The 12,521-nt window shown below is 32.5% G+C and overlaps 1 protein-coding gene across 7 annotated transcripts in view; it reads right to left on the bottom strand.

Moving 5' to 3' along the window:
- The window catches only part of LOC145276941 (S phase cyclin A-associated protein in the endoplasmic reticulum-like), a 559,542-nt gene that overhangs the window by 439,737 nt on the left and 107,284 nt on the right, over nt 1-12,521 (bottom strand). For 2 of the 7 annotated variants that reach the window (XM_080128444.1, XM_080128439.1), the window contains exon 1: nt 9,959-10,337. The exons of 4 other annotated variants lie outside the window; for them this stretch is intronic. The gene's annotated coding sequence lies outside the window, so the exon portion shown is untranslated. Of the gene's footprint in view, nt 1-9,958; nt 10,338-12,521 lie in introns of those variants that run through there. One more of the 7 variants, XM_080128443.1, reaches the window with a different exon arrangement.

Raw genomic sequence — 12,521 nt, forward strand, 5'->3', positions numbered from 1 at the left:
AGGTGGCCTGCTAGTATATTTATAAAAATGAGAATCTGTGTGTGTGTGTGTGTGTGTGTGTGTGTGTGTTGGTCGACATTTCTCCATCTATATACTCAATTTTTAATCGACAGACTTGAAATTCGGTATATAAAATATTCAGACATGTGGAAAATTTTTAATCGGTTTTTATCTGGAAAAAAGGCTGCGACGGGATTAAAATTGAAAAATTGGTACGGGGTGGGGGTGATCGGATTTTTATCTATTTGTCAACTGTTTCACGACAGCGTATGCGCGGTCGAGAAACATGACAGCTTCTTTATGTTAAGAAAAAGATTTTTAGAAAACAGTTTGTAATTGTCGTGTCGAGCTGGTGTAGTGATCATCGCACTTGACTTAATGTCTATAAGTTTTAGTTTCGATCTCAGCTCCAGTGTTTTTTGTTTTTTGGCAATTCTCAACCTATATACTCAACGAATTTTTAATCTACAGACTTGAAGTTTGGTATATAGGATATTCAAACATAAAAAAACGTTTTAATCCGTTTTCATCCGGAAAAAAGAGCTGCTAAGAGGTGATAATTTTAAAATTGGTGCATGGGAAACCACCGGATTGTTATCTGTGTTTATATGTTTCACGGCTGCGCACTATGACTGAAATATGACTACTTCCGTATGTTAAGTATGAGTTGGTTTGAAAACACTCTTTGAAAGCCATGTCAAGCTGGTGTAATGGTTATCGTATTTGGCTCATTTTCTTTAGGCTTTGGTTTCGATCTTAGCTCGAGTATTTTTAAAAAATTTACTTTCAAGAAGTGAACTCGTATTATTTGTGATTCATCGGACTACAGTTCTCATCTTGAGTGTTATTTTCACAACGTTTCGGTCGATGTAACCTCCGACCTTCTTCAGGTGTATCTTGTCCAACTCGGGAATGTTTCTGTCGAACTCTGGAATTTGAACGGAATTTCAAGCGAAATCCTTTATTTACTTCACGGGGGTAGCATGCTCTTATTCCGTCAGCCATGACTGGATTGAGGTTCTAAGTAATTCGCAATTGTATTTTTTTCCGTCCAAATTCCCGAGTCCGACAGAAACATTCCCGAGTTCGACAAGATACACCTGAAGAAGCTCGGAGGTTACATCGGCCGAAACGTTGTGAAAATCACACTCAATATGAGAACAGTAGTCCGATGAATAATAATCCTTATCTCAAAAATTCAGAAACGTCAAGAGTGAAATGTTCAGAAAAAACATAATACTCGTATGCACATGTTTTGGTTTCTGTTGTCTTTTTGTTTGTTTATTTATTTATTTATTTATAAGAATTTAACGTTACGTTTAATACCTACGGTATTTCTGTTTAAAATAAATTAAAATTCTGCATTAATTTAAATATTCATGGCAATTTTACGATCGGAAAAGCAACACCGAGTATATCTTCTCGTATATCTATAAAAGTTAGAATGTGTGTGTTTGTGTGTGTGTGTGTTTGTGTGTGTGTGTGTGTGTGAGGACACTTCTCAGCCTATATACTCAACGAATTTTTGATCTGATTTGAAATTTAGTATATAGGATATTCAGACACGTGGAAAACTTTTTAATACTGTTTTCCTCCGAAAAAAGGGTGGCTGTGAGGGGTCAAGATTAAAAACATTGTACGTGGACGTCATCGAATTTTTATCTATTTGGTAACTGTTTCACGAATGCGCATGCGTGAATAGTTCACATTACAGATTACTTATGTTAAGAATAATTAGTTTGGAAACGCCTTTTAAATAACGTGTCATGCTGGTCTAATGGTTATCGTACTTGACTCATTGTCTTTAGGTTATGGTTGCGATCTCAGCTCGATTTTTCTTTTTCTTTTTTTTTAGTTACAAGAAGTGAACGTTTTAGAAGAAAAAAAAACAACATAATACTCACATGCATGCACATGTCTCAGTTTCTGTATTAATTTAAATATAATATTTATGCGTATTTTACGACCGGGCAACGCCGGGCGGCCTGGTCGTAAATACATAAATAAATAATCAAACAAACAGAAAAGACAAGCCACACCCGAGACATGTTTTCTCTCTGGTCATGTGGCAATTCACGTAAAAAAGCGCAATAAGTATAACTAATCGCTATTTGACCGATTTACTGATATAAACGTTTGAAAAACAAATAAAGGTATGAATGTTATGTAATACAAACTCATTTAAATAACAATGAGATTTTAACAATATTATATACAAAAATAGAAAGTCGTTTTTGTCAATTACATTTTATGTCGGAAAAAAAAAAACGTTACGGCTGTTAATAAAAAACAACAACAAAACAAAAACAAAACAAAAACATAATCAAGGTTGCATGAAACAAACTAAACAATAAAATCGCCTACATACAAGTTTCATTATTTAATACTTTGTTTTCGGGCTATTGTATTTATCAATGTTGTCTGTTTATCACCCACCCACAGCTGCATAACGTGATGTGATCCAAGGGTTGGAAAGTGGGATTTGAAGAGTCAGCGCCCAAGAGGAGCACTCTAGCCTGCAAAAAAAAAAAAAAAAAAAAAAAAACCTGGGAAATCTCTTCTGCATTCACCCTATAGGTGCGCATTAGGTGATTAGCAATAAACTAGCCTCTTCTCAAATAGAGAAGGTAAAGCCTGGGAGAATGGACATCCTAGAACTGCACAAGTCCAGTACAATACTTCAATCAACAAACCATCTTAACAATGGCCTTGACTCTGTTGATATTGATGCCGAAGGAAAATCCCGGATCAATTGTGATGTTTCTATTTCGGTCCAAATCCTCTCTACCATTCGTTAGTTGCATTGTCACATTCTTTACAAGCAAAACTTGCCCGGTATTGCCCGGTCGTAAAATACGTTTAAATATAATATTTCAATTCATGCAAATTTCGTATTTATTATTATAGAGGCAATTCTCTATTGATTATTATATCATATCCAATATATATAGTAGTGATTTCAAAAGTAAAAATGAAAAAATAAATATAAACTATGACTTAGGTGCCATCAGCTAGAATCGAAACCAAAACATTTAGCGCTCCACTCTTTGTCGTTACCGTTTGAGTTATCGTCAGACAGATAAAAAAATCTTTAAAATAAACTGACTCTTGCGTATAAGCGTATATTTGCATATATTGTATATTTGCATTTAAGTCTATTTACGCTTGTCAAGTTCATTTTTTTCAATTTTATATCGCTTAGCAGCTATTTTTACCGGCTTTATATATATATATATATATATATATATATATATATATATATATATAATTCGGCCTCGGCAGAAGCGTCTTGAAACCTCTCCATTTCTTCATTCTACGCTCAATTTATCTTTCTTTTTATAATAATATTTTGAACTCACTCTTTTTTCCTTGTACTCATTTGTGAATTATTTCACAGAATTCTGTCTTTTGGATGACATCGAAATATCTTTCAATAACGCGATTCCTTTGGATTTTTACTAGTGGATACGGAACTTTAACCAAATTTTCTTGGATTTTACCGTTATTGGATATTCTATTCTTCACCCGACCATCCATTCAAGTGAAATTATTTATTTTTTTTTTCCCCATTTCCTCTGCTTCACTATTTTTACCAAGTAAGATCTATGGCTTACTTGTAGTTTCATTAAATACTTTGCAAGCAAAATCCGATTCCGCATTTTGTTAATTCCTATTCTCTGATGATAAAGAAAGTATTTCTTCCGAAACTCCGCGGATTTAGGACAATCCACTTAATTTGTGTTTCCTTTTTGAAAATGAAATGTTTTTAACTCTTCTTAAAGTGTCTTTAACATGTTTTTTTTTTTTAAATTATTTGTTCTTCATATATATATATATATATCAGGTTGAAAAATATCAAAAAGATTAGAATCATTGAATTTCAAGAAGGGTCGTTGATAGTGCTCAATCAAAGAGAGCAAATTTATAATTTTCTTTATGTAAATATAGTCATATCTTGCTACGATGTGCAGACCGTTTCGATCATTACTGCTCTCATCAGGCAAGAAAAAATTTGAAAATTAAAAAAGTTTACGAATTTTTTTTTTAATTTTAGAGGAGAAAAATATTTTACCATGCCTAGCGTGGAACATGGTTTAATGTTCTTAGGTAAGAACATTAAACCGTGCTGCACGCTAGACATGGTAAAATATTATATTAATTTTCAAATTTTTTCTTTCCCTGATGAGATCAATAAAGATCGAAACGGTCTGCAGATCGTAGCAAGATATGGCTATATTTACATAAAGAAAATAAAAAAATATCTACAAATAATTATATGAGATACAGAAGAGTTCCGATGTCAACAATTTTAGTGCCATGCATCGCATGCGTCTAAAATATCGTATCAAATCTTCTCCGCTCAATTATATGAATTATATTTTCTTAATTAAAAGTTAAAGAGAGTGTTCATTGCTTTTTATATTATTAAAAAGAATGTTTAAATGCTGTGTGTGTGTGTGTGTGTGTGTGTGTGTGTGTGTGTGTGTGTGTGTGTGTGTGTGTGTGGGTTTGTTCTTTAAGTTGCGGTGGATTTCAGTCATCTTTTTAGTGCCAACAAGCCCCGGATGAGGTACTGTTTCACGCATGCTGCCAATCCTGTATTTAAGCAAGGAAGAGAAAGAGAGAGAAAAGATACATAAAGTTTGGGTTCAACCTTTTCATTAACTTCATCACGTGTTCCGCCTGAGACATGACGTATCATTAGGTAAGCCGGGAATTAAGCTGCATGCTCGTGCCAATCAGCTTTGAACTTGTAAATGAAAGATATTTAACTATTAAACCTGCGAAACATCCTTGCCTGAGTTCCTATTCACACTGTCTCCCCACGGGACAGAGTTTATTAAATTTTCGTATCTCGCTTATATTTACATTAGGGGAGAAATTTAATAAAATTTACAAAACAAAAAACAAAACAAAACAAAAAAATTAAAACCAATAATTATAATAATGTACCCACATTTTATCCCTATATATATATATATATATATAGGGATAAAATGTGGGTACATTATATATATATATATATATATATATATATATATATATATATAAATAAACTCATTTTCTCCCTCTGATTTTGACCTTAATAGGATTAAAAATCAAGACATTTCATGCAAATGTAATATGCACATACTGCAGGACAATATCTGAGGTGTGTTATAGGCCTATTACCTATCAACTTCTTCGATAATCGTAGATTACTATATTTTTTCTGCTGAGAGTTCACTACCAAAATCGGTTAAAAATCAATGAAAGTAGTAAAATCTTTTCTCTCTAATACATTCCTCATCCCCCCTGCCACCACTTTACACCGTTGCGGGATCGTTCACAAGGGGCAGTTACGAAGGAACACCGGTTTGGGTTTTCTTTACTTTGTAGTTGCTTAAAAAACCTGGAATGGAATTTTAACGTTCCTTTTCGTTCTGTGCTTTCTACTGGACTTAATCGAATCGAAGGGTTATTTATGCCATTTTTTTTCGCTTTTCGCTGTTTTTTTGTTTTTTTTTTGTTTTTATTTTTCCAAACACGTTCATCATTTATTTCCCCTGATTTTTGCCTTTTGTCTTTCTGATTTCTTTTTTAAACGAGTTTTACGTTTGTTCACTGTTTTTTTTTTTGGGGGGAGGGGTTGTTTTCGCCGATTTTTTAAATAAGTTAAACATCAATTTTTTAAAATATTTACACAAGGTTATTACTTCGCTTATTCTTTACTTTACCCCCCCCTTACACGCACACACCTTCAAACAACCTGGCAACGCCAAGTACCCTCGCTAGTAGAATGTATATTTCATAGTTCATAACAATCGATTTGTTCGTTTCAGGGGCTAATTCTGTATGTATGTTAATTCTATTCGCCGTATATATACGGCATAATTCTCGTTGACACACCGGTTTACCTTAAATCACCGAAGTTAAGCAACGTTGAGCTTAGTCAATACTAAAATGAGTAATCATTGGTGAATTTCAGGTGCTATATGTGCCCCCCCGCTTATCTTGACATTGCTTCCCGTCGTCTAGCAGTAGTAAGTTTTTCTCCTTAAAAAAAAAGACGGTACAATTTCATTCCCTGTTAATTCCAAGCCAATGAGGCCTTCCTTACCAATAGGGAAACTATTAGTTTCAAAAAGAACCAACGAAGAAACTGGGATGTTTTTCTGTACGAGAAAGAAATTAAATTTGTTGCCTATCAGACAAGAAGATGAGCAGATTATCGGCACAAGTGTTCTCCGGGAAGGAACTTAAGAGAAGAGATCGTCTTGGAAGACAATTCGGTGCTAGTGCACTTACTGATCCGCGCTATTTTTTTAAATCGTATTTCCAAGTTTAATTAAAGTTTTCTGATATGTTTTTTTTTATTCAATTGTAAGGTTAAAGTATAGAATAGTTACAAAACACCCTTCCCATGTTAAGAATGGCTTTTTTTAAATAATAACGTTATTATTTCAGCACGGATCAATAAGTGCACTAGTACTGACAATTCAACCGAAATTCTCTTCTTATAAGAACATTTTTTATTTTAAAAGAAAAAAAAACAATATTAGAATCAGAATGTTCTAGAAGATTGAGAGAGCGCCGCTCAAGGAAAGGCTGAAAGAAAGAGAACATTTTTAAAGATTCTTTTTTGCATGTTTCTTTCCTTTAAGGTTTTAACTATCAAGTAAGACTGTTTTTGTATTATCATTTTAAAAGAAACAACGGATATGCTCTCGTTTTAACATGTTACTATCGGGGTTTGTATTACTATACACAGATTCGAAAAAGTTGTCATAAAACAAATATATAACAAATAAATGTTATCAAAGGCAAGATAAGTTACTAACTAGATAGTTTTTTAGTGTTTTTATTTAATGTAACATGTTTATTCAGCTCGAAAAAATGGGGCACTCTCTGGTGATCACGGTACGTTTAGGAAAATTAGTTAAAATTAAAAATATACACAAAATACTGTTAAAACCGCCGAATATATATCAGCTTATATTACGGTAACATATATTGAGCGAGTTTCTAACAGTATTTTTTTTTTTTTTTTAGTTTAATGGCTAATAAAAACACTGTGTTTTGGGGGCTATTTTACCATATTTATCCAAAATTTTCTGTGTATGTCTATTTAGCAGTTTTGTATGGTGCTGAACTCAAATTTAAATATGTAAAGGCTTGGAGACTTTTGGGGTTAAATGAGGGGGGAGGAGCAAATGATGGACAGTCATTTCTTTAATGCATGGTGCAGAACTCAAATTTACATCTGTTAAGGCTTAAAACTGCACCGTTTGTTCATTTTCACCAGGATTTGACATCTCCTGGCGACTTTGGGGGCTAAATAGGGGGGGGGGGAATGCTGAACTTAGTCATTTTTTATGCCTCGTTCACGGGGAGAGGCACGCATGCTTCGTCTTTGTTTTTCGTTATTTTGCCATTATTCACGAGATTTAGCTTTATTTTCCAACATTATTTTTATATTTGTTACACCAAAAGAAAAAAAAAAAAAAAACGTTTTGGTAACGACGCTACTACAAAATACGTCACAAGTTATGAATAAAGTAAAAAACAAAAACAAAAAAACCCCAAAAAAAACCGTTACCTTAGCTGTTGATGTCCGGTACAAACAGAGATCCACAATATCATTATAAAAAAAAAAAAAAACATACTTAATTAGTACCACTATAAAATTAAAATATTTAATATTCCAGTGAAATTGACATTGGTACTTATGCAGAATACGGGCCTATCTAAAATAATACCATTATTATTTAGAAACCTATTTTTAATATGTGAGGGGAATTATTTTGTACTTTCACCTAACAATTTAATAAACAAAAGGTATTTGTTTTACAATCGACAGAGATACGAAAAAGTTGTCAAAAAACATATATAACAAATAAACGTTATCAAACGCAAGATAAGTTACTTTTCTATCTAACTGAATAAGATTTTAGTGCTTTTATTTAATGGAAAATGTTTATTCGGTTCAAAAAACAAATAATGTTGAACGCTGATGGAGAACAAGAAAAAATAGCCACGATGTCTCTTTACATCTTTGAAGTCTCGACAATCACTTCAAAATAAGAAATAAATCAAAATGGCGGGGAAAATCACCCAATAAATGTCACGGTAACATTGGTTTTCTACTTTCTAATTTCTTATTTAGGAGTGATTGTCGAGACTTCAAAGATATAAAAAGCCACCGCGAGCATTTTTTCTTGTTCTCTGCTAGCGTTCAACATTACTTGTTTTTTTTTAATCGAAAAAGCATTTTACATTAAATAAAAACACTAAAAACTTATTCAGTTAGGTAGAAATGTAACTCATCTTGCCTTTGATAAAATTTATTTGGTAGGTATTTGTTTTTTGCCAACTTTTTCGTACCTCGTACGTTGCAAACCTGTCTCTGCTTTATCGTTATTTTCATGGCAAGTGCTCGTCTGAGCTCCGATCTATGGTCCCCCCTTAAGCCAAACCTTCACGAGAAACACTTGTCTAGCTGAAAACTATTAATAATTTCCCCCACTCTTTATCTGTGCCTAAACTTAATCGTAGATTCCATGAACAAAGTTTCTTTCAACTGCACACCTGTGGAACTCTCTTCCTTTTGCCTGCTTTCCGGCTGATTATAATAAGGTTGTCTTCAAGTTCAATGTAAACAAGTTCTTGATGAGCCGTTCCCTTTAAGTAAAACAATTTACCAAATTTCCACTACTCACAATTATTACGACATGGTCCCATTGACCACTGTACGCTTATTAACCCTTCCCAATAAAAGATAAACACTGAATTTAACTTGAAATCCTGTCTAAAAAAAAAAAAAAAAAAAAGAAAAAAAAAGCATAGTCCGTATTCTCAGAATACGTTCAAGGTACGTACCTCGACCGTATTTTGAGAATGTGCATAAGTATCTTGATTTTAACGGTTTTAACATTTGATCATTTGATTAGCCTCTAACAGCCCCATTACCTCCACGTTGCGCACACTTTTCCGTTTTTTTTTGTTTGTTTTTTAAATAATCTTATAATTATTATTCAGTTTTTACATTGCCACCGGACTTAGGGTTAGTGGTAGGATTAAGGGAGGGCACGACTTTTAACATCGAAATGTTTATACTAAAATTTGATTAGGAACATTAATGATGCAATAGACTGGTCGGAACTGCTATATTTTTCGGGGCCGTTAAAAGTCCCCATTTACTTAGCTCCTTATAATGGCATAGTTAGACACAAGGTTGATTTTTAGGGTGAAAAAATACAGCTTCACCAAAACGACGCTCAGAATCGGGCCAAGAATATAAACTGCCTCAGTTTAGAAGGATTCCACTTCACTGCTTGGAGACAGAACAGATACTACGTTTTGAATTATTTATTTTCAGAAAAAAATATAATTAAAAACAAATTAGGCACAAGGTCAGCAAAAGTGTGGGGGAATTGGTGCCGTTGGTCATACCTGGTCTATAGTGATAATAATATCTATCCTACTCTTAACTCGAATAATCTCAGTTACCACAATACCACATTTACACTTAGGGTCCGCTCTCTTTCAAATATCCCCAAATGGACTGGGAATACTACACATTGATTTTAGCCCGAATTCTGGATCGTGGACTTGTAACACCCCCACCTTTCGGCTTTGTGTCACATCTTCATGCGGTGGGAAGGAAATAAATATCCGAGGCCGAGTTTGATTCTTGGTGTAGGGTTTATTTTTAATTATATCCCGGTGTGCCAACCGTATTATAATACGAGTTTCCAGCTATGAATAAAGTAAAACGCCACCTTGGCCGGCATGAACGGAGACCCCACAATATTATTATAAAAAACAATGCCTAATTAATACCAATATATAAAAATATATATATATATGTGTGTGTGAGAGAGAGAGAGAGAGAGAGAGAGAGAGAGAGAGAGAGAGAGAGAGTACGAGTACTGATTTAAGAAAGATAGGTTAAAAAAGGTAAATTCAAACGACTTACCAGCTGTGTGCGACAACATTTTTTAAAATTCAAATTGGTAAACTCCCCCAAAACTGGTATAACCAATGCAGTTTTTTTTTTGTTTTATAAATTCATGTTTACTAATATATCTTTTAAGTTAATCTGTCGAATGTGATATATTCGAGTGTTTTCTTTTTTTTTTTTTTTGTGTGTGTGTGTGTGTGTTTATTTGTTTTTGTTCAAATGTCATTTGTGGCAGAGAAAACGCGTTTGCTTTCATTAAACATTTTTGTTGTTGTTTAGTTTTCGTCCAATGAGAAAGTCCGTTTAAAACAACAACAACAACAGCCGTAATATCAACAGCAGCAGCAGCAATCACCTCAATCATTTTGATCATTTTTTACTATAGACAACAAACCTAAAAACGTGATCAAGAAACAAATATATAACAAATGTTACCAAAAGCAAGATAAGTTACTCTTCTACCTATCTGCATAAGTTTTTTTTACGTGCAACATGAATGGCCGATTCCTAAAATGCATAAACATTTTGACCTATCCCTTGATTTAAAAGTTTCACCCAAATTCAGAAAATCAATCAATTTTAATGAAAATTTCAATATTTATTAGTTAACAATCACAGAATATAATGAACCCGTTATTATTATTATTTTTTTTTATTGTAGTGAGAATGCATTATTTTTCGTAAACAAAATATACCTTTGCTAAAGTTTAAGTTTTAAGTACTAAAAAATACATCAATTCCTGTTTGATTGTTTTGGTACTTGTACAGTTTAATCAAGACATTAAAAAATGAAAATATCGATAAAAGGTTATATTGTACGTATCCGTTATGGAACGAAGTTCTCCGAAAAAAAAAATTCACTTAATTTCATCAAGTAGTTTTTTATTTTATTTTATTTTTTTTTATTTTTTTTATTTATTCATTTTTTTTTTAAAGCGAAAAGCAATTTGTTATGATACCGAGCAAAGGGTTCGCTTTTTAGGAAGAAAAGCTAGAATTAAAGATGCAGAGGGAGTATCGGCACTTTAAATTGAGTTATCTTCCCGTGGCGTGTTTAAAAAATTAAAAGATTGCTGACTTCAACGCGCTCTCATAAAAACGTGTTTCTCCGCTGTAAAAAATAAAAATACTCGATCAAATTGAGTGAATTTTTCTCGGAGATCTTCAGTCCAAAATACGTACAATATAACCTTTTTTTTTTTCAATATTTTCAGTTTTTTAATAGCTTGATTAAACTGTGCAATACCATTTTTTAAAGTTATTATTTTATATAAAAGTAAAGCAATTTAGATGTTAGCAATTAAAAGTGTTGACGCTTCTACACTATCAGAACCAAATTTCGAAAATTGTAATACTGAATTTCACATGAAAACAATTGTATTTGCGTATTCCTTGTATTTTTAGGATGATTATTTAAAAAAATTACAAAAATCGATACGGTAAAAAATTATTTATTAAAGAAAATAGAAAATAGAATTTGAAGAAAACGATCGTATTTGCTTATGTGAGACACAGAAGAGTTCAAAAGGGAGGTAATTTTCTGTTTCGGTTTAAACAAGATGGCCGTAATTTTTCACCTGCTAACACGATTAAAGTTTTTTTTTTTTTAAATAATTCGGTAATATTTAGGTAATTTCGACTGCATAATTTTAAAGTTACCATTGTAATTTATTAGAATTGAAAAAAAAATCAGTTGAAACCATTTTTTTTTATCTGAGAACTCCATTTATTGACTACAAACTTTCGTTCGGATAGTGTAGAAGCATTAGTTGTTTTCTTTTTTTTAATATTTCAATTACGTGGAGTGGGCAAACGAAAATGTCATATTCCAAAACTCACGTAAATCAATTAAGTAGTTTTTATTTTATTTTCTAAAGAAAATAATTTTTAAGCGATTAATGTGAAATCGGCAGCATTACAAGGCTGATTTTGCAAGTTTTAATTATTTGGACTTTTTTTTCAAGATGGTGACGCGAGACAGTTCCTTTTTGTTTACTCATAAGCGATTTTTTTAGTCAAAAATAAAACTACTTTATCAATTTACCTGATTTTTTTGGACAATGAAATCATCGTTCCGTGACGGGTACGTACATCATAAAGATTTCCCTATATTTTCTGTATTAAAAAAGAAAAAAAAATTAGGCTGAATTCTAAATGAGAACCTAAAAATGAGAGAAAAAGTTATTATTTCATTACGAGCACCTTTCAACGAATGGTCTCGCCGGAAAAGCTACTATTTGAAAAATGTACTTTTACACAGCTGTGCGAGTAGGCAGACGGGATGGCAGCAACTGACAAAAATAAAAAGGACACTAAACTTTTTACAGCCGTTATGTAACTACGAGCGTATATCGTCCGTCAAACATTATGCGTTGCCAGTATTCGCACTTAAATTCGTTTGAAAAATCTCGATTAATGACATTAAGTAAGAAATAAGAAAGAAACCTTCTGGAACTAGAATTTTTAAAAACAAACAATCAAAAAAAAAAAAATGAATAAATAAATAAATAAAATAAGAAAAAAAAAACCTAACAAATACTCACATCTATCAGTATAGAAAGGAGAAGGAAAAAAAGAA

Source organism: Euprymna scolopes, chromosome 5 (genome assembly GCF_053919585.1).
Source record: "Euprymna scolopes isolate OS-2025 chromosome 5, ASM5391958v1, whole genome shotgun sequence".
In the NCBI taxonomy this organism is placed as follows: Eukaryota; Metazoa; Mollusca; class Cephalopoda; order Sepiida; family Sepiolidae; genus Euprymna; species Euprymna scolopes.